The sequence below is a fragment of the Caretta caretta genome, chromosome 10, assembly GCF_965140235.1.
Source record: "Caretta caretta isolate rCarCar2 chromosome 10, rCarCar1.hap1, whole genome shotgun sequence".
Lineage (NCBI taxonomy): Eukaryota > Metazoa > Chordata > Testudines > Cheloniidae > Caretta > Caretta caretta.
Genome location: NC_134215.1, coordinates 47,696,704 through 47,720,000, shown reverse-complemented (window position 1 = coordinate 47,720,000; position 23,297 = coordinate 47,696,704). Strand labels below are relative to the sequence as shown.

Below are 23,297 nucleotides of genomic sequence, written 5' to 3'. Positions count from 1 at the left end.
ACCTCAGTTGCCTGAACACCCAACCATGGGCTTCACAAACAACAAGGAGGGTTTTCTTTGTTTTGGTTTGTTTTTGTTTTTTTTAAAAAAAGACTTCAAACATGAGGAACAAACAGCTTGGCAGGTCTGAACCTGTGAGATTAAATCTTGCAATAAGTCCTAAAAATGAGAAAATAGCTGGTATTGCTACAGGGCAGACAGCAAGGAGCATTAGGTATACTGAAATATACCCCACCCAGAAGGCAGAAGATAGTTTTCTGCAAGTCAAAATAGCAGAATAAGCAAAGTAATCAACTTGATCTATATCTTGTGACTGGATTAAATAACCTGTGGGTCTGCTGTGCTGGGGTGAGTCAGAGTTACACGGGCTGTCTCCTCAGTGGGTATAAATCAGCACAGCTGAGGACTTGGCATGATAGCTAGAGAGAGCAAGATTTATTTGTAAAAGAATAAAAAAACAAACCAAGTTTTTTTATAGTAGTCAGTGAGTGAATTACTGGAGAAGGAGCTCAGTGGGATAAAAAATTTATTCCTCCACTAACACGTAAGAGAGAAACTCAATGACTCCATTATACAGAAACAATAAGACGGTTGATCTGATTTACATACAAACAAATGAAACCTAAAGGCAGCACCAGGCTAGATAATACTTTCACAATAGTGAATAAAATGGGTCAGTGGTCCTTTAAGGGGATGGATGGTCTTACAGTTAAGGCAATGGACCAGGACTCAAGAAATCTGCATTCTGTTCCTTGCTCTGCCACAGACTCTGCATGGTACCTTGGGCAAGTCACTTCCATCCAATGATTAAGCACTAGAACAGCCTGCCAAAGGAAGTGGTGGATTCTCCATCCCTTGAAGGTCTTCAGATCAAGACTGGATTCCTTTGTGGAAGAGATGATTTAGTCAAACGCAAGTTATTGGGCTCAGTCCAGGAGTAACTGGGTGAAATTTAATTATCCATGATACACAGAAGGTCAGACCAGAGGATCTAATGGTCACTTCTGGCCTTAAAATCAATGAATCTATGAAAATCTCTCTGTCTAAAATTTTCAAAAGCACCTAAGTGTCTTGGGAGCCTAAATCCCATTTTAAAAAGTGATTTAGGCACTTTTAACTATTCACATGTGTAAGTGTTCACAGGATCAGGGACTACAGACCAATCCCTGAAATCTTTACTCAGGCAAATCTCCCATTAAAGTCAGTGGGTAATTTGCTAACAGTAAAGACAGAGTAAAAACTAAGTGGGCGCCTCATGAATTGGCCCAGTGATAATTGATCTGACCTGGCTTCTGTGATGCTGACAGACGAGCTCAGGCCAGAGCCTTAGGCCAATTAACTTGTGTGTGAATATCAAAGCAGTGAAATGTATTAGCATATATTCAGGCCAAGTCACTTGTATGTTAATACAGATCAAAGGAGATGTTAATTATAGTTTTTGCCTATATCTATATCTAACACTGATCTGGTGTTTACTATTACATTACATTTACATTATGCATGCCCGGTAATTAAATAACCCTAGATCAAAGTGTGTGTTAATGTGAGAGTGTATTCAGGAGTTATAAATTCATGAAAACTAATGAAATGTTTCTTGTATTGTTTTCACTTATCTATTCCTATTATAATGTAATGGCAGGCATTTACATTATGTGTAACCCTGTAACAAAATAACTCATCAAATGCAAATGAAGAAGAATGCTAAATTCAAAGCAATTGGCCATTGTGTGAGTAAAAACACTTATGAGATTGTTGTCTGTGAAAAGAAGCTATAAGTACTGATTCAAAGGAAGATCCTTTATCTGTGGACAGTTTGGATTCTAACAGGGCAGAATAATTGAATAAGAAGATGGCGCTCCCCAGAATTATTCTGGGTAGTGCTGGAAAACTTTGGGAAACTGGCAATCTATTACATAACTGCCACCATTTGGAGTTACAAACTGTAGTTTACCTATTATTATATTTTACCTACTTTAAGAACATGTCTTCACTTGCATGTCACCGCAAAAGCATCACCGGTAAGAGCTGTATGCCTCTCGTAGAGGTGGTTTTCCTTTTGTGGTGAAACTTCTGAGCAGGGCCGTCCCTAGCTATTTTGGAGCCTTACACAGCCACCCCCCTGCCGGGGGGCTGTGTTGGGCCCCAGGCCTCCATGGGGGGAGTGGGGTGGGCTGGCCCCAGGCCTCCGTGGGCGGGAGCAGGTGGGGGGGGGGGCTGGCCCCAAGCCTCCATAGGAGACGGGGGCTGGCCACTTCCTGCAGGAAGTGGAGTGACCTGGCCCCAGCCTGCTCCACTCCCCTGGCTCCCAGCCGCGCTCCGACAAGTGCTGGGGGGCGGTTACCCCCTCCCCCCAAGCCTGGGAGCCAGGGGAGAGGAGCAGGCTGGGGCCGGGTCACTCTACTTCCCACAGGAAGTGACCAGCCCTCTCCCACCCCCACTTCTCCCCCCCCCCATCCTCCATGGAGGCCTGGGGCCCCACACAGCCCCCCGCAGAGGCCTGGGGCCAGCTCCCCCCGCTCCCGCCCGCGGAGGCTTGGGGCCCCAGGCTGCTCTGCTCTGCTGGCTCCCAGGCTTGGGGGGGACGGGGAACCACCCCCCAGCACTCGCCAGTGGCATGGCTGGGAGCCAGGGGAGCGTAGCAGGCTGGGGCTGGGTCTCTCCACTTACCGCACCCTGAGTGCAGGGTCACACCTGGCTGCAATCTTCAGGAGAGTGGGGGAGGGGCTGGGGCAGAGCAGGGGCGGGGGCCTGGGGAAGAGCCGGAGCAAGGGCTGGAGCAGCACGCAGCAGTGCAGGGCACCAGGAAATTTGGTGCCCCAAATTTCCTGGTGCCCTACGCAGCTGCGTGCTTTGCGTATGGGTAAGGATGGCCCTGCTTCTGAGTTTCACTGCAAAAAGTCATTGGCAAGTGTAGACGCTCCCATGGCTTTTGCGCAAAAAAGGGACTTTTTTTTCGCTTTAAATGGCAAGTGTAGACATGCCCAAATCCTATTTACTCAGCTTTTAGCCTCCTCAGGATCTCCCACAGTCCCTAGGTGACCACTCTAGCCAGCAGCTCTGCTGCTCTGTTGCCAGGTAAACAGACATCCACCCCTCCCCCTGTAAAGCCCCGGGAACTTTGAAACTCCCCTTCCTGTTTTCTTGGCAAGTGCTCACTGATCTGGCCAGGTGACAATGCCTGCTCCACGGAGCCAACGATCCCCTGCTCCCCTGGAGCAATGCTGAGCTACTGGAGCTTATCCGTGTTTGGGGAGAGGAGGCTGTGCAGGGACCCAGGATGCCCCGCAATCAACACCTCCTTCCCACAAGACCCATCGTCAAACTGGAGAGAGCTGCACTGTGGGATAGCTGCCCTAAACTCGGACATTCCCCAACATGGTGATGAAGTGAAGCTCTTGGTAGTTAAGTAGTTTCAAATTCAGGATCTGTCTATTATTACTATAGAATCTATGAGCCTCATTCCTTGGTTCTCAATTTTCCTTAATAACGTTGTGTCCTGGGCTTTACTGAAACTCTTTTGGAAAAAATCTGAAAGCCACCTCATCATCCACCTTCAAAATCCTCTTCAAAACTCTCCTTCGCCATGGTGCCTACCAAAAATTTGGCAAGGATTAGGAGGCTGGTATGCAGAGACCAAAGTTTCCATTGTTTCCTTGTGCTCTCCTGTCTGTCTGTATCCATCTGTTGTCTCTTGTCTTGTACTTAGATTGTAAACTCCTTGGAACAGGGACCATTTTTTTGTTCTGTGATTGTACAGCATCTAGCACAATGGGGGACTAGTCCATGACTAGGCTTCTTGGTGCTATGGCGATGATAATCAGTCCTCCTCCTCTTCCACTGGCACTGTCTTATCTGCTGTCATGAAGAAACCTGATTGGCCAGAGGTTCACATAACTTATGAATAAAAACAACAAGGAGCCCGGTGGCACCTTGAAGACTAACAGATTTATTTGAGCATAAGCTTCCATGGGTAAAAATCCCATTTCTTCAGATGCATGGAGTGAATATGACAGATGCAGACATAAATATACTGACACATGAAGAGGAGGGAGTTACCTCACAAGTGGAGAATCAGTACTGACAGGGCCAATTCGATCAGGGTGGATGTAGTCCACTCCTAACAATAGATGAGGAGGTGTCAATTCCAGGAGAGGCAAAGCTGCTTCTGTAATGAGCCAGCCACTCCCAGTCCCTATTCAAGCACAAATTATTGGTATTAAAATTGCAAATGAATTTTAATTCCGCTGTTTCTCTTTGAAGTCTGAATAACTCTGAATAAGCTTCTGAACCTTTAGAAGCTTTTCCGGTCAATACAACTGAACATCTTCTGCCTCAACCACCATTACTAGCCTTAACCTGATATCAAATCAGAGCTCCCCTGACAGGAACCATGGCAAGAAAAAAGTGTCTTTCTCTCCGATGAAAGAAAATAGCAAAGCATTTCGAATTGCTCTTGTGTAGCATAGAGATAAGGTGGGTGAGGTAATATCTTTTATTGGGCCAACTTCTGTTGGTGAGAGAGATGAGCTTTGGAGCTCACACAAAGCTGGGTGTTAGATAGTCATACATTGAGAATGTCTATGTTAGCAAGCACAGAAAACCTGTTAATGACCTGTAAATCCCCTCTTTCCCATGCAGCAATTTTCAATACCTGGAAGAAAAAATGAATGAGTGCACAGCCTGGCTCTCCTAGGCATGATATTTCCCAGTGTGGTGATGGTAGGTGAAGAAGAGCTCTGTGTAAGCGCCAAAGCTTGTCTCTCTCATCAACAGATGTTGGCTGAATAAAAGATATTATCTCACCCACCTTGTCTCTCTAATATCCTGGGACCAATATAGCTCCAACACCACTGCTTACAACTTGTGTGACAAGCTATTCCAATCTTTTTGGAGACTAGAACTCAACTACAAGAACATAAGAATTGCCATACCAGATCAGAACAACCTTCTGTCTGGTGTGGTACTTTTTCACTGACAATGGCCAGTAACTATCTGTCAAGGCAGAAATGTGACACAGCCAGGGACTGCTCAGGTCACTGTTTCCCTAGACAGTTGCTTTTGCTGTATGGGAGCTAAGGCTATCTTTTTGCTTTTTCAGGTCAGTACAGACATACAGAGCCCCATTCTGTTCTGAATAATCATCATGTGGAAGAGGAAATCAGCAAGAAGCAGAAAAGCAATATCTATGCACTGGGCTATGAATGGCAGGCAACCACAAAGCAGTTATTTGCTAGCACATAACTGATCTGGTCTTATACCAGACATCAGCAAGTAATGGTACTCGCGCAGACTCCACTACTGTAGCATCTGTGCTCTGGGAGGGAGGAATGGAAGTGCTTATAAACTCACTTTTACAGATGAAGAACAGAGAGAAAAAGTAACGTACCCAAGGTCCCACAGGCCAGCCATACCAGAACAGGGAACTGAACCTCTCCCAAGTAGAGCTGAATGAATAATTGAGTTTTCTGTTTGGGGGCCAAACAAAAAAATCAGGGAAAAATAATTATTGTGGGTTGACCCAAAATGGAAAAATTTGTTTTTTCTCATCAAAACAACAACAAAAATAATTTGGGGTCGAATTAAATGTTACATTCGATTCAAAACACCTTTTTTCCATTTTATTTTGTTTCAATAGAATGTATGACTTAAAAAAAAAAAATCACGTCTTTTCTGGTCAAAACTATTCACCCAATTTGACCCGAATTCGTCAATAGTTTTGGTCAACCTGACATTGCACTTTTCAGCAAATAATTTATTAGTCTAAAATTTTTTGCCTAATTCTGCTCCCAAGTCCCAGGCTAGCTTTCCAACCATCCTAGCCTAGCCCTACTTCCTTCCTGAGCTGTCTGTCTGTTGACATGGATGTAGAGAACCTTACAAAGGACTACACTGCACACTGGGAAAGCAGCAAGGCTGGGGAATCCCCACTGCCACCATTCTGTCAGATCCATAATATGAACCCAGGTCTCTTACATGTTTCTAGTAGCCTTTGCTTAGGGCTTATCTAACACTCGAAATGTTACAGCAGCACAGCTGCAGCTGCACTGCTGTAGAGATTCAGTGGAGACACTATGCCAACGGGATGAATTTTCCCCTCAGCATAGGTACTCTATTTCCCCAAGAGGCGGTAGGTAGATTGATGGGAGAATTCTTCCATCAACCTAGTGCTACGTACACCGAGGATTAGGTTTACTTAACCACATTGTTCAGGGGTGTGGATTTTTTACCTACTTTTTAGTGCCAACCTACCTTCTTAGTGTAGACCACCTGACACTTTAATTGCTCTGAGGTGCTACCCGTTTGCTGTCAAATGATGCTATTGTAGGCCCATTTGATGAGCTTTTCCTTCATTGTGGGACCCAGCATATCAATACCACCAGTTCCACAGTTCAAAGCCAGGCTGTATTATCGGGCAGTCTCTGAACAAAATTTTCCTATCTTTCTTTGCTACCCATGGTCATACAGTGAGGTGAAGTGAGGAGAACCCATATAGCACAAACCTAGCACCAGGTTCCTCTTCCTACTACATTCCCTGTGGCACTCTTCCTCTTCCTGACATTGTTCCATCGCAAGGCCACAAGGCATGCTATCGCCCAGGGCTCATGCATGCTACAACTCAGTGCTGAAGCCTTCATGGTAGGGAGGGATTTGAAATGCTGCGGCTTCCACTGTCATTCTAAAATGCACCACTTCCTCCTTGTGAAAGACATAGGCCAAGTCTTTTTGGCAGCACATTACTATCAAAGATTGCTACCTCGAGTGGGCTTGTCCTCCACTAATCCCTGTATATTCCGCACCACTGATGGGGTAGAATGTTGTCCACCAGTCAGAACCAATATAGGTCATTCAGCAGTGGGACTAGTCATGTTCTGAGAGACTGATAGCTCCACATGACTGCCAGAAAACCCCACTTCAGCAATATTTGAATGGGGTTACTGGGTCACTGACCATCCACAACAACAATGGTTAGAACAACCCCAGCTAGTGGCACGTTGTGAGCCTGAACCAACCTATGTGGCCTGGACGAGGTCTGGCACATTCATGGGAACAGACACTTCAGTCTAGGGGACTCTTCTGAGACTTCTGCAGGAGAAGGCCAATATTGTGTTGCTATTCCAAGCTGTGTTGTGCAAGCAGAAGCCTCACTAGAAATCAGTGGAATGAGAAAGCCAGGAGAAGTAGGAAACCAATTGTCAGCTTCTAGTGAAGAGTTCTGGTAAAGATATTAGCCATGACCATTGTGTCTACCCAATAACTGTCCCAGTTCCTACAAGGGATAGTTATTGGGCAGACACAATGGTCATGGCTAATATCTGGGATGGAAGCAGCCATGGTAAGTAAGTTAGCCTGCCTTGGATGATTGGTGGGGGGCATTAGGATATGGATTTGAGGGGACCATGGGGGCCTGGCCCATGAAAGGGAAGAAGTGAGAGAGACTGGGGACTGGAAATACGAGAGGGCAGAGGCACTGGGCCAACTTCATGGTGGATGAAAGCTGATGCAACCCTCATTGACTTCAGTGACCAGGCTGAACTGGGTGCAAACAATGAAGAAAAGGCCTCTTGCTAGAGATAGGAAGAAAATGAAAGAGGAAGATAAAGACAGAGAGAGAGAGGAGAAGCAGTGAGCAGACAGACTGGGGGAGAGACAGAGAAGTAAAGATAAAAGCAGATTAAAAAAGGGAGTGGACAGAAACAGAAAGAAAGAGTGCGGGAGTAAGGGAGGGGCAGGAACCCAGATAACCACTGGAAAAGAAAGATAAAGAGGGAGGGGGTGATGGTTTGACCAAGCTACAGGAGTGTGTTTCAAAGAGCCTTTGTCCGTGTTCAGGAAGTGCCCTGGGTGTTGGCAGCAAATGAGCTCAGCCCACTCTGGGAATTTACCTGATCCTGCTGGCTTAGGGAACAGGCATGTCTTCAATCAAAGGGCCATTCTGCCAAATGTTGCAACAAACTCTCAAAAAACCCCAAACCAAAATAAAGTCCCCCAGCGGCACCCTCTTCCCAAAACCACAGGAGGGCCAGAGATGTCCATGGGCCCTTCCTGAGTGTGCTGAGGGTATCAGTTTTTAATCACCTTGCAAACTTCTGTCTTCAATAGGAAGAGCACAAGAGGCTCCCCTTAAATGCTGCAAGCCAACAGTAGTGCTGCTCCCATGCTCTTAGTAAGGTTACTCAGTGGATCCCTTAGATCCCTTAGATCCCTAGCATCTCTGCTAGTCCATCACTATGCTCTGCACGCATGGAGTTACAGGACTGAGACAGCGTCACACAGCTCAGACTCATGTTCTTTGCTAAAGTGGCTTCACCTGTAGTGTGGACAGGGCCTCAGGCAGTGGTGAGCTGGAGGGATGTGGGCTTTTCTGCTCAGCTCCGCTCAGCCTCCCGTCCTTCCTCTTCCCATTTGTCAGTTGTGTCCTGTCTGTCATGTTGTAGACCATGAGCTCGCTGGGGCAGGGACTGTCTTTTTGTTATGTGTTTGTACATGCCTAGCACCATGGGGCCCTAGTCAAGTAGGCTAACCAGACAGCAAGTGTGAAAAATCGGGACAGGGGTTGGGAGGTAATAGGAGCCTATACAAAAAAAAGCCCCAAATATCGGGATTGTCCCTATAAAATCGGGACATTTGGTCACATCAAGGTTTCTGGTTGCTACTGAAATATAAATAATAAACAATCACAACTTTATCAGTGAGGTCTAAGAGTGAAATTCACTCCTGGGCCGAGAGCTAACACCAGAGAGAGCCTTGCTCAAGACTGTTTTTAATCCTGCTCCTGTCCCACCCCGCAATACCCACTCCCACTCACTCCCGCATTGTTTCTTGCATTTCTATCCTGCTCCCACCTGCAAAAACCTTAGATCCCACAAGTCCCACAAAAGAGACAGATTCCCCCATGCTACTAAAAAAAAAATCAATTCCCCACACAAAACAGTTGGTTAAGATAGATAGATAGATAGATTAGATTAGATAGAATTCAGACACAATTTTTACCACTAAAAGAATAAAACAAATCTGCCTTAAACCATATAAAAATACTCTAACTCCTGTTGTAATAGACATCAAATCTCTTTCTATCCCTCACTTAAATTCAAGTATTAAAACCTTTATTTTTTTAAAAAGAAAATCTTGCTTTACATTGCTGAAATTTTATTTATGAGAAACTGACGAGACATTTTGTGTTTTCACACAAATTACCGCTGTCAGATTGTTGTTTTTTTGCCCACTCAAGTCCAGCCACAACAAAGTACATTTTACTTGCTTCCACTATTATGGCAGCGGGTCCTGCAGGACCCATGGGATCCTAGTCCCACTGCAGGGGTCTAATACCAGGTATATGCACCATTCTCTTAATTCCCAAATTAGGGCTTTAATGTGATTTGTGTAGATGGGGAAATTATTCTGGAAAAAAGGTAGTGTGTGAATTTAAAGTACAACAGCTATTCTGGAGTAACTCTCTATATGGAATCTTTTAATCTGGAATAAAAGTGCCTTTTTCTGGTTTATTTTATTCACTTCCAAACTGGAATAAGAGTGTCCAAACAGAGCACTATTCCAAAATAGCTACTGTGGAATAGCTTATTCTGCAATAGGTATTTTGCTTAGTTTCCCCATATAGCCAATCCCTAATGAGGTGCATGCACCTGGTGCTGGCCCTCCCTATGTGGGTGAATGTTACCCTACATGATTAAGGCATGGAACTGAGAGATCTGAACTCTCTTCCTGGCTTTTCCATTGACTTGTGTGGCAGTGGGTAAATTGCTTCACTTCTACGTGCTCCACTTTCCCCATCTGTAAAAGTGTCTAACACCACTTACTGTCACTCCTAGGGATGCAGGGATAACTAATTCAATCGCGTTTGCAAAGCACTGAATTTGATAAAAGATCAAAGATGATCTGGAGGTGGAACCTGCTGGAGGTGGAATAGCGAGTAGACACTCTTCTTGTCTCCATTTGGGTCACAGTGAACTCTTTGCAATTGTTGTTTAGGAGTAGAGGACTGGATGTGCTCTATAGCTGAGATACTGCCAGAGGCAGACATTTCCTCACATTTTTCCAACCCAGAGACTTGAACATCCCCCAGTTTCCTTTCCTCCTCTAATTTCATGCATCTGGACGGGTCTGGTCTTCCCAGCCTTGCATCACCAGAGAATACAGACAGCTATAGATCAGTCCGACGTTACCCAGACTGGGGCTTGTCTACACCATGCAGCTTTTAGTGACAAGGCTGTGTCAACACAGCCTTGTCGCTAAATGTCAGCATGTGTAAATGAGAGCGCTCCTGCGGACAAAGCCGTGTTCACATTGCCACTTGCTTCAGCAAAACTTTTATCTTTCATGGCGGTGGGGGGGGGGAGCTTTTTAAAGTACCCATGAAAGACAAAAGTTTTGTTGACAACTTGGCAGTGTAGACAAGCCCAAGCTTGAGGTATGTTCATTACTTTTCCCTCCAAGAAGGTTTTCCATTATTGTTGGGAATCCTGGCCCATCTGGCAAGCAGAAAAACAGTGCCAATGTCACAAAGCTATCAGCGAACTTCCAAAAGAGCTTCCCAAACCCTAGTCTCATTGTGCCCAGAGAGAGGTAATGATTCAGAGGCCAGAGAAGGACTCTACATATATTAAGCATGAGATGAGTAAGTGGATGCAGCTGGAGTTTGGCAGCATTTAAAAGGATTACAGATAGAATTACTGAGGCTTGAAGAAACTGGTTAACCTTATTGTCAAGGTGACATGCATGGACTCAGGGCCTGAGAAGTTAATAAATGAGCTAATGTAAAGGTAGTTAATGGCTGGTGGGACTGCAGGGCATTCTCAGGGCAGGAATGAATTCTTCCCTTTGTCTCATTTCCTTGTTCCCTGTGCATGTCTCTCCTTGTTCTCTCCTCACCATTGCCTCCCTGCCCCTTTTTTTCTTCAGTCTCCTGGATGTTCTGAAGACTTTCATCTCCTTCCACATTCTATTCTTGCTCAAGAGGTGTTTCAGCGGGTGTGCTGTGGAGAGGGAGCTGCGTGTTAGGGATTAGTGAGAAGGATGCACTTTCCTAGATTCATAGGTTTTAAAGCCAGAAAGAGGGACCATTATGATCACCCAGTCTAACCTGTTTGAACACACACTGGCTGACCCACTCACACTATGACGATCCTGTCCCAGAGAAGTGGATCTGAATGGTACTATCACACCAGGCACATAATAATATTGTTACCAAGCAGCTAGTCAATGTTTGGGGCCCTGAGAATGTTCCAGTTTGGAGTAGAAATTGATGACAGAGTCTGGTATTTTCTTTGATACAATCTTGTTTCTTTACAAGGAATTTACATCCTGCTTCTCCACAGGCAGGAGGAATCAAAATATAAACAGTTTCTTAGCTCACAGGCTCAAACTTCTTTCATCCAGCACCCCCTATCCAGAATCTTTCTCAACGCTTTTTCCAGGGTCACACTTAGTTTACAGGCTGCTGCTTGGCTTGCTTTCTCTGCTCTCTATGGACATGTCTACATTGCAATAAAACACCCACACCTGGCCCATGTCAGCTGACTTGGGCTCGCAGGGCTAGGGCTGCAGGGCTACAAAACTGCAGTATGGATGTTCAGGCTCGGGCTGGAGCCTAAGTTCTGGACGTGGGTCTCAGAGCCTGCAGCCTGAAGCCAAGCTAGCAGACATGGACTCTGAGACTCAGTGCCACGGGTTTTTTATCGCAGTGTAGACATCCCCTATGAGGCCTCCTGTCCACCAGGTTTTGATCTGCCAAGGCACCTGTGGTCATCTCTCAACCAATTTCAAACAGGACAGGGTAACTGTATGGCCAATCTCTTTAAATGGGGTTTATCTAATGACCCGCGATGCAGCTGCGGTCAACTTCAGACTATGTCGCATACCAGTGTTGAGTGCCCAACTGACTTATTTCGACGGCCGGCTACTGGCTCTTCACCTGGCTGATGATGATGCCATTAAATGGCTGGGCACATTGCGTGTACTGATGATGATGATTAGGCCTTGTTTTAGGTGTGACTCCATAACTGTCCCTTACAGCAATCTTAAGGGAAGGGCACATTCGTACATCAGTTTCAGTGCAGTTTTAATTAAACTCAGAACAAGGTTTAACCCAGCTCATAACAATATTCTACCTTAAATCTTTTGCACTCCAATAGTAGCCACTTCTAGAACATGGACTTCATTATCCCCTGCCTGACCTGCAGCAGAATGCGGCTGTGCAGTCATGAATAAACTCAGATGCCATACCACCTCATCATCAGTAATGAAGGGACAAACATCATTATCATTTTATGTAATGGAACCCCTACCAGCCTTATTAGCAGAGATGAATTAATAACTCATAGTGACTAGTCCAGTGGTTCCCAAATTGTGATCTGTGCAGAACTGGCTGGTCACACGGTCCTGCCTCCTCTTGATTTTTTCCAGCTACTGAATCCCATTAAAAGGCAGCTAAAGATACATGAAATAATGTCCTAATGTTACAGTTATACATAAGTTATTACTGTAGCTGCCAGAGTAATGTTATGAGACCACAAAGAGCAGTGGGCTGCATGACAGCCAATCAGAGAGGACAGGGTCCAAGAGACAATCACTCTTTAAAGATGTAGTCCACAATGTAAAAAGTTTGAGAACCCCTGACTTATTAAATGAATTCATCTCCTCGTTTTGTGTTCACAAATTGCCTGCAGTTTCAGCTTTCCTTTAATTTGTTACTCAAAACTGTTCACTGAATAACTTCTGTAAATAATTCTTGGTTCCTTGATAAGTCAGGAATGGTTAATTTTAACATAATAATTAGCATTGATAAGCTGTCATCGAGGTGCACTCTGCTATTTGAAGGAGTGACTTGTAGCTATGACACTGGACTGATACTCAGGAGATTGGGGTTCAGTTCCAAGTTCTGCCACAGAATTCCTTGTGTGACCTTATCTCATGCCATTTAACTTCCCTGTGCCTCCATGACCCATTTGTAAACTGGGGGCAATAATTCCGCCCTAGTTATTCGACTGCAAGTTTTGTTGAGCCAGACGCTGGCTCTCACTGTGCGTCTGTGCAGTGGCTAGCACAATGGGCTGTGATCACAGCTGGAGCCTCCTAGATAACATAATCTACATAATATAGACATAATACAGACATGCCCCTCAGATGAGTGTTACGTATATACGCAAACAGAGACAATGACCAAATATTATAAAATTTAATTGTGTCTAGCACTGGAATAGCTATTGTATGGGGACAATCCCCCACAGGCAAAGGCTGGAGTGCATGTTCTAATAGGATATATCTGCCACTAACATCATCCATGATTTAGTAGAAAGTGGATCATAACTTTAAAGTTAACCCAAGCAGGAGAATAAATCATTAATCCATTAGTGTGCGGCTTTTCTCTCTCATGCCCTGCCCAGTTCTCATCATGGCCAAACCTTTTGGAGATCCCACTGCCTCATGCTTCATTTAATGAGCAGCAGGCTTGGGATGATTGGCTGGCTTGGCTGCAGTAACTCTTGGAGCATGGCCCAGGGTCAAAGTGAGACGTCAGGAGATTCTCATAATTAGCCATCTTACCATGAAGGCGTTTCAAAGAAAAACAACAACAAGAGAAAGAGCCCTTTGTGAGTGAGATCTTGGGCAAGGGACCAGCCAGCTTGGCTGGGGTGGAGGCATCATTGATGTTTCTTCTTCACTGCTGAGACCAAGGGAGAAGTAACAGGAGTGGGAGAGAAATCCCCATTGAAGGACTTCTGGCAGGGATTCTCAAAAGCTCTCACTCCGTGTTTGGCCTAGTTCTGCACCCATTGAAGAGCATGGTGTGACAAAGCTCTGTCCTTGCCTCCATGGGTCCCATGTTTCCTGGTGGATTTCACTAGCCTCAGAGGCTCACTGTGACCCTCCACGTAACCCTTCTCTCTCTAGAGACAAGGGTCACAGTCTACTGAGCCATTTTCATCATAAGTCAGCGAGGGAGGTGAGGAGAAGTTATCCTTCCTTGCACAGTCTCTGTTGTCTCCCCAGTCTCAGTGATTAATCAGGGGGCAAAGGTGGGGGGGAGAGCCCAGGCCAACCCTCTACTCCGGGCTCCAGCCCAGGGACCCTAATAGTATCAGTTATGGTAGCTGACGTTTTAGAAACATAACACGTACAATTCCCTGGGCTACTTCCCCCACAGCAGCCCTCACTTCCCCAAGCTCTACTTCACCCTTACCTCAGGGCCTCCTTCCTTGTGCCTGATATGGTGTGTACTACTCAGCCTCTCCAACAGCGCAACTTCCTCCCACAGCTCCTGACATGCACACCCACCTGACTGACTGGGAGGCTTTTAACTAGTTTCAGCAAGCCCCTGACTGGCTTCAGGTGCCCCAATCAACCTAGCCTTCTCCCTGCCTTCTGGAAAGTTCTTAATTGACCTCAGGTGTCTTAATTGACCTGGAGCAGCTGCCATTTCACTTATCCTGGTACCAGGGATTGGTTTAGCCTGGAGCTAATATATCTATCTCCCACTACTTTTCCATAGCCATCTGGCCTTGCCTCGTCACAATGGTAAGACTGCTGGTGACATCAAGAGGGGTCAAGTTAGGCCAATGCTCAATGCTCTGAAAACCGCGCCAATATTAACCCCAGTTTATCGCTACAGGAGACTTTACAACATCAGAGTGACACTCCCAGAAAGGCCAGGGCCTGCTTCTATGAGGCTCTGAGTGCTCTGATCTGACCCTGGCGTCAGTGCGAGGTGTGGGCTATCTGCACCTCACAGGATCAGACCACCGGTATGTGCCAAGGATTACAGATGGGTTTCCTGACTGAATTTTAGTTGGACACCTTCCACACCTGTCACCTGAACATAGCAGCTGTTGCGGCAGAATCAGAACAGTTTAGCTGGGTGCCAAAGTCCCCAGACTGCAAACAGCTCATGGAAAGCCTCCTCTGGAATAAGTGCTAAGTACCTGGGTTATAGCCAGTTTCTACAGGACCTGGGGTGGGAGGTCCAAGCAGAGGCCAGCTTCCAGCAGTAGCCCAGTCCCCCAGTGACCCCCTGCAGTGCCATTCCAGCAGTTCTGCTCCTTCTCCAGATGCATGAATGCCTCCTCTTGCCCCCCCTCACACATACTCACCTTGTTTCTCCCCCAGGGGACAAGCTCAAGGAGGCTGCATACTGCTGGAGGCTAGACCCGAGGGTTGGCAGCCCTATGGATTTGGGTGAAAATCAGAAAAGCTGAAAGCAGGAAATGGAGGCATCTGGTTAGCAGAGCTAGCAGCTTCAAACACCTGTGTCATTTTCTACAGACCAAAGGACCTGCTGATAGCAGCCATTAATACCTTCCAGCATAATAACACCCTCATCTCAGCATTAATACCTTCCAGCATAATAACACCCTCAACTGCCCTTCCTCCCAATACAGTTTTAAGATGTTGTCACACTGAAGGAGAAAGGGGTGGGGCAGGACAGAGGAATGAGGAGGTAAGGGAGTTTGCAAATAGAGCCCCTGGCATGAGGCAGAGAATGGGGGACCCCGGCATGGGAAGAAGGTGGCACACAGATCTCCTGGTGGGGGAAGAATGGGGGATCCTGGTGGGTGGAGAAAGGGAGGAATGGGGGTAAAGAGAGTTCATACAGAGCCTCAGGTATGGGAGCAGAGAATGAGGGATGTTGGCATGGGGGAGAGTGGTGGGGGGCACACAGAGCCCCTGAGGTTGGGGAGAATGGGTGACTGTGGCAGGGGAAAATGGGGGGTGTAGTCAAAAGACAGAGCCTGAAGCATGGACCTGGTGCAAGACCTGAGGTCTGAACCAAAGTTATGCTATGAGCAAAAGTCAGGCCCTGTCAAAATGCAGATGCTTGCCTTCAAGTTCAGTGTCTGGTACATGAAGTTACAGATTCAGTGGCTAAAACACATAGAATTATGTAAACACATTCCAGCAGGCAAGTGCATGGACACCCCAACCTAGTACATTCTGGGTTGTCAGAAGGGATGAACAGGGATGTGTTGTCTGAAACATCAGGAGTAAAGTACAAAGTCAGGTGGTGAATAGGGATGTTTTATCTGAAGCATCAGGAGACAGGTACAAGGGGAGGTAACAAACATGTCATGAAACACGTGAGATGGGAGGTAAATTGTTTATCCCAGATTGTTTGTCTCAGTCTGTAAATGTTGGAAAGCCTCATCTTAACCTTTCGTCGGGCATACAGGGAGATGGAAAGTCCCACTGGTTTCTGAGCTAGTCCATTGTAACAGGCATACGTGTGTTAGTGTACCAGCAGCACATCTAGGGCACTAGGACCATGCTTTGTTAATAATGAACCTGGCCAAATGCCTTCACCACCGAACTGTGTCTGTGGTGGTCTCTTTGGGCAGTTTGATCAAGGTGTGCTGGGTCGGCTACCTGGCCAGAAGTGGCACAGCCCACAGAGAGAACTAACTGACAACAGAGGAATGAGGGGAAGGGGGCACAGGTAGAATGAGGGGCATGGGGAGTGGCTGGGAGGAATGGGGGACACAGAGCCCCTGGCATGAGGGCAGGTGCGTGGGGGAGTTCCTGCAATAGAGGGGGATAGGAGGATGGCATACAGGGAGCTTGTGGGGGGGATGGAAGGAGTGCAAGGAGCCCCTGGTGTGTGCTGTGAGCTCAGTGGACAGAAGCAATAAAGTGTGTGACTCCCTCGTATTTTTTACACACATTTACACACATTTTTTTAGAGGGAGGCAGGGAACCTTTCTAAAAATGGAAGCAGAAAAAACATCCCCAAAACACAAAACTTCTGAAAATCTGAAGAAAGAAACAAGGCCAGGATGCAACATGGCAGAGCAGAACCAGACCCCAATATGCCTAGCTAAAAAATGCAAAGCGAGACTCAGCTGTTGTGCAGCAAGTATAAGGAGGAGAAAAATCACATCCTTGTCTGGCTAGATGCCATGAAATGAGAACAATTCACTCACGTAGGTCTTGGTTTCTGCGGCAATGGCATGCCAAATATTGCTCAATGCTACTAATTGAATGACAGCTAGAAGGCAAAGCTATATCGGGGTTTACTTATCTCAGTAGCTAATAAGATTGTCTGATGTGCATATTTCATATTTTGGGTGTCCAAAATGCCAGCCAGTATACTTGAGTTTTGCACTCATAAGGGCGGTTATTTCTCTGCAGGATGGTGCTTCCCTTCAGAAGCCTGGCGGCCATGGAAATGCACTGCAGGATTCTGGTAGATTTCAGTTTTTTAAAGCCTTTAAAGTTCTCTTCAGAGATGGAGTGTTAACCCTGGTGTCTTGGGTAATTTCCAAGTCAGGAAAATGGACTCTGGCTTCCTAAATTCTCCCTGCTGTCAGGGTTTTCGTATCACGAACTGGGCTGAGACAACTGCTTTTTGAGGAAAGGGCTGTTTTTGTGGTTAGAGCATGGGCCTGGGACTCAGGAGATCACATTCAATTCTGGGCTCTGCCACAGATTTTGTGTGTAACCTTGGGCAAGTCAAGGGTCTACTGGGTGCTGAGGACTTCTAAAAAAAAAATGGCCAGTTCTTTTTGGTGCCTAAGGGACAGCTGAGTTCTTCTGAAAATCAGCCATTAATCTCTCTTTGTCCAAAATGGGGATGATTATTCTAACATTGCTCACAGCAGGGTTATGAGGAACTAAGCTGTCAATGTTTACAAAGTATTTTGAAATCCCCTGGTGAAAAGCTTGGTTTCTAAGCAGACCATTGTTTTCAGATGGGTTCAGCCAATCAAGCTCTATGCCTTGGTACTTCACATTGGTTGATTTTCTTTCTCCAGATGAATTCACTGGATACAATCCTGGCTCACTGAAGGCAATGGCAAAGCTCCCTATCACAGGCTACTAGCGCATTAATCAATTTCTATAAAACACTCCATAATATATTAACACTGAGCTCTCCACCACAGGGAAGTGTAGGCCTCCTGAAATACCTTCCTGACCCCAGACAAGGGGCATGATTCTCCATTGTCCTAAGACTCCTTTATGACTCCGGCACAGGGGTATGCTGTGACGACCTGAGCACTATTGTGCTCTATCTCTTCTGGCTGTTTATGAGCTTAGGGGGCCATGGACCATCTAAAAATATGTTAGAGCAAATGTGACCTAGCTGGAGAGGCTCCCAGCCAGGCCCAGAAAACTGGGAGTGCAAAGGTGTATCCCCTCTCCCCATTCATGCATCTCAGCTGGAATATAGAAGCTGGCCCAACATCTCCCAGCCTATCCTCCCACAGACTGAAATTGTCCCTCTAATTGATGCCCCCAACCCATTGTCATCCTCCACAGAAAAGCGTGGGCAATCAAATGAGGCCTGCATATTGTTCTAACCGAGTGAATGCACATCCATGGGAATTGATTCTCCAAAGTAGCGTATCCTTATGCCCAGTTTGAAAAGCAGTAACTTAGAACAAGGGGAGAAATAGTTAAGGAGAGGGATCTACAGGAAATAAACAACAAAAATGGGGTTTCAATTATTTTTGCAGCGTCTGGGGGGGGGGGGGGGGTGGCAGGAATCATATCCAGTAAAGTGTTACTGAAGTCAGAGACGTTTAGTCAGCTGTTTGATTCAGCCAGTTAAGCAATAAGCACTCCTTGCCAGTTGTTGCCAGTTGTTCCCAGTGAGCAAAGATTGTGAAATTGATTGATTGCATAAAACAGATGTTAACATTTTTGTAACCTGAAAACACACAGGCATGAAAAACACATTCCCCATGTGACTCCCACAAACTCCTCCTGCACACACGTGGATGCTAATGAAAATCAGCAACATGAATGCAACAGCGAAGATAGCCAAAAACAGCCAGACAACAAGAAGTGGTAGCTGGCCTTCTATTGGATCTCATAGAGAGCCAGCACAAGGTCTATGAACCACTTAAATCCCAACCTTGTGGGCTGAAGTGGGATTTAAGTGGTCCACAGACCTTGTACTGGCCCTCTGCACAGGAGTGGATTTCACCCTGAAAGCAAAGCACAGGACTCTGATATTTATGACCTATGTGCCTTGTAAATTGTCATCTTTATCCTCCTGGGAGCCCCATGTCAATGTCAGAGTTATGTAATGTTCCGTTTAGTCTTTTTGGTGTTATTCTCACATGTACTCTTGGCTTGTTCCTAATCCTGGATATGACTCAAACACTATCTTGAAAAAGCATCGCAATCACAATTAATCCATTCTTAGAAAGAGCTAGTAAACACCCCTTCCCTCCTGTCCATCTCCAGCAATTGGACAGGTGGAAGATAAAGGCCCTTTGGCACTTGATCAAAGCAGGAGGGGATAATCCCAGTGTCCTTGACCAGCATTCCCTCTCTCAACAAAACAGGTTCCAACGTTCAAAGCCCCATGAATCGAGTACCAAGCACAGTCTCCCCATTATGTATATACCATGCTCAGTATCATGTTATCAGTTACAGACCAGCCACCACATCCTTCTGAGCAACTCACTGTGGTTCTAGTATATAGATCCCTGCTTTGTAAAATGTTTTGTGAAACCTTAAACATGGAATGATCTAATCTAATCTAATCTATCTATTGGGTTTGTAATGTGCCAGGGGCCAATGCATGACTACAAATCAATTCTAATCTCATTTTAAAAGTTTTAAAACATTCATCAGATGTAAAGATGGGTCACACCTACCTGAAATTCATGCCCAATACAGGGGATCTGTAAAAGAGGTTAAAACAACAGTGAAAAACCCACATACACACAAACAAACAAAAAGTGTATTTAAATTTCCCTTTTCATGGCAATTTGCTGGTTTTGTTGTTGAGGCGCTAAAACTGATTTGAAAGATAATTATGCATCTACACAATATATTGCCACCGTCATTTAAAAAAGCATTTGGATAGATCCAAAGTTGGTATAAATTGGCTTAGCTTTAAAGCAGGGGTTCTCAAACTGGGGATGAGGACCCCCAGGGGGTCGCAAGGTTATTATATGGGGGGGTCGCGAGTTGTCAACTTCCACCCCAAACCCCGCTTTGCCTCCAGCATTTATAATGGTGTTAAACGTATAAAAAAGTGTTTTTAATTTATAAGGGGGGGTCGCACTCAGAGGCTTCCTATGTGAAAGGGGTCACCTGTACAAAAGTTTGAGAACTACTGCTTTAAAGCAGTGTTAATGGATTTACACTGGCTGAGGATCTGGATCTTTAACACAGTCCAGAAAAGGCATTATTTTTGCTATTGTCTTCTGGAGAATCCAGAGGAATGTTAAAATGGAAGAGACCAGAATGTAGTTTAACCCTCAGGGGAAGAACTCATAAATTACTACATCTGCATTGCTTCAGCAATAAGGATGGCCCCAGTGGTCTGTTATCCCTCACATGATGACTGGCCTGGACAGTTAAAAGTTAGAGGGGAAGAGGAGGGTAGGATGTCTTCTCCTTATCTGCAAAAAGTACAGGAGGACTTGTGGCACCTTAGAGACTAACAAATTTATGAGAGCATAAGCTTTCGTGGGCTACAGTTCACTGCATCCAATGAAGTGGGCTGTAGCTCACAGAAGCTTATGCTCAAATAAATTCGTTAGTCTCTAAGGTGCCACAAGTACTCCTGTTCTTTTGGCGGATACTGACGAACACGGCTGCTACTCTGAACCTGGTCCTTATCTGATAGATAAAGCTACAGCAGTTGTAATTGATATAAAAACCTGAGTCATATAAATAAGTGTAAAACCTCAGGGACCTGAGCAGCTGTGTTTTGTAATATGCTCCATGGAGAATAACGGGACCATAGATGTTAGTGACGGAAGAATCCCATTTGACCACCCAGTCCGTCTCCCTGTCCGCGCAGGATTATTCCTTATTGCAAATGTATTAGCACTTTTGCCAGTTTAAGGGCCTAATTTTCAGGAGACTGAAAGAGTCATGAACATTGGTGAGTGACCCTTTGCCTGCTTCATCTGAACTTAAACTTGACGCAGTCACAGATGGGATTTTTCCAGTTGGATTGTGCTATTTCCAGCCCCGGAGGGATGGGCATGTGAGGAGGGTGGTGTGTGGAGGAAGGTCTCCTGCATAGAGCCTCCCTTTCCATGCTGAATGGCTGGGGTACCATCTCCACAGCATCGCCTTCCATATGAAAGCTCTTCTATTGGTGATCCAGGATGGAGCCTCCAGCACAAACTCAGGCTGAGTCAACCAGGCTTCCTCCTTCAGGCTCCCGGGTGGTTCACACACACTGAAGGAAGCAAGAGCTGCCATAAAATAGCAGAGGCTGTATCATGCTTCCTGCAGGCTCTGTGCAGCCAGAGCTTTGGCCAGTTCTGCTTGGGGCCAGTTCACCCTACAAACTATTACCATGTCTGAATAGGATAGCCAGCGATTGCAGATACTGACACGACGCTGGACACAGCTTGTCTTGGTTTACACTGATTGTTAAGTTTCAGAGGAACTTCATGTTAGCTAACAGGGTGGTTCAGACACAGTGACATTAATGTAGGGTGGCCACTCATGCACCTCCAGAATACCAGACATTCTTGTTCTACCAGGAATGGCGTGACCCCACCCCACAGGTGTGATCTCATGGGAACAGTTTGTGTGAGGTCATGTTGGTTGGGGGCAGAGCAGTGTGCTCTTCCGAAAGGCATCCCCTGTCCGTGATACTGGACAAAACCAGTTTTATCTCAGTACCGGACAGGGGTCAAAGCATTTAAAATTAGGGCTGTCCAGGTTAAAACCGGATGAATAGCCTGCCTACTTTAATGTAGACAAACCCTTTACTGATCACAGGACCATAGCCATGTCACCAGCTGATCACCAGCGTAGCTGCGTTTGGGATCAGTTGCACAAGATCCTTTCACCCCACCTCCTCTCAGACCTAGATAACACACCCCGCAAGTGGGGAGCAGCTAGCAGTGTTGCAATCTCCCCCAAAGCAAAGGGCCCTATGATTTTGGTCCGGTTTAAAACTGAACGGCAGGAGCTGAGAACAAAGGCTTCCCTAGAACACTGGCTGGGCTTGAAATTTGTACAGCCGGGATTTTGAAAGGCTCTTCGAGCCAGCAAAGCAAACATTACGAAAGAATTATTGAGTCATATAAACAAGCAACTAATTAAAACATTAAATAAATCTTACACGTACATAACCTTTCTATTTAAACACCGTCCAGGCTGGCTTGGCTCCCAGGCATCTGACCCAGTGGGCCTTATGATCCTCTTTCTGTGTGATGCAATCAAGGGCTTGCTTGGGCCTGTGTATTTTTTTCCTTCTTCTTCTTCTTGTTATTTATTTATGTTGTTGAATTTTGTGCTGGTGAAAGGTGCCAGTTTGAATACCGTGAAGACACACAGGTGTGGTGCAGGCAGCACCACCATGCCTCTTAGCTCTACCCAAGTATAAACTTCATAACTCTGGAGTCAGGAGAGCTGGGTTCTATCCTTGGCTCTGTCACTGGCCAGTGCAGTGACACTAGGCAAGTCACTTTGGCTTCCCGTGCCTCAATTTCCCCATTGGTAAAATGGAAGTAATGATCCTGACCTCATTTGTAAAATGCTTTGAGAGCTACTAATGCAAAACACGATGTAAGAGCTGGGTATTATTACTGTTATTCTCGACCAAATAATAACAATTATTAGAGATGGGTGCGAGAAGTAAAGTTTGAAACTGGATCCGAACTTCCCTAAAGTTTGGAGGCGTTCAGATCTGGGGTATTAAGAATAATGGTGTACCCCTCTGTAGCACCTGGAACAGCATGGCTCCAAAAGTTCAAACATCATGTGAGGCCTGAAAAAAATCAAGAAATTATTGTTTGAATCATGAGATATGTTGTAAGATCATATATTTTAAGTCCTTTTGCTCGCCTTCAGGTTTACTGTGCCTTTTTCAAGCTTCTGTCACCAACCAGGGGAGCTAGAACCATTCAAACAAACAAAGTTGACAGGCTTCAGCCTGGAGCTTTAAGAAAAGCACCAAATATTGTGAGACATAGGATCAATTTGTGAGAGTTGGAAGTACAGCTATCTGAGGGCTTTAGAAATCTGAACCGGTCAAACCTCAGAATGTCCCTGGGAAGCTGTGTTGCCAGTTCTCAAGATTTTATCACAAATCATGCACTATTCAATGGTTTTTCAAAGCTCCAGCATCCGGAATCATGATTACCTGAGAATTACAGCTTTAGTTTGGGGGGAGGAGGGTAAAGTAAGCTTCTCGCCCTTGTGGTTACAGACAGAAGCTTGGAAACATGACCCAAGTCTAAAGACACAGAAACAAGAAGAAAAAATAAATTGAGCCCCCAAATTACCATTTTTTTCAATCTCATGATTTTTGACTGCTTTACCTTCATACTAAGGTGCAACATGGAGCTACCAAGGCCCCAGGG

General features: G+C 45.6%; 1 long non-coding RNA gene across 2 annotated transcripts; it reads right to left on the bottom strand.

The window, feature by feature from the left end:
- Positions 1-509: 509 nt before the first annotated feature.
- LOC125644200 (uncharacterized) lies at positions 510-22,762 on the bottom strand. 2 transcript variants are annotated; one of them, XR_007358923.2, is made up of 5 exons: positions 22,061-22,762; positions 19,614-19,640; positions 15,105-15,205; positions 10,888-10,991; positions 510-884 (listed from the first exon to the last, which is right to left on the bottom strand). It is a non-coding gene; the product is annotated as an uncharacterized LOC125644200 (long non-coding RNA). The 2 variants fall into 2 exon arrangements; XR_012670205.1 differs by lacking the exon at positions 510-884 and having other exon boundaries at positions 2,525-10,991; positions 22,061-22,760.
- Positions 22,763-23,297: the final 535 nt, after the last annotated feature.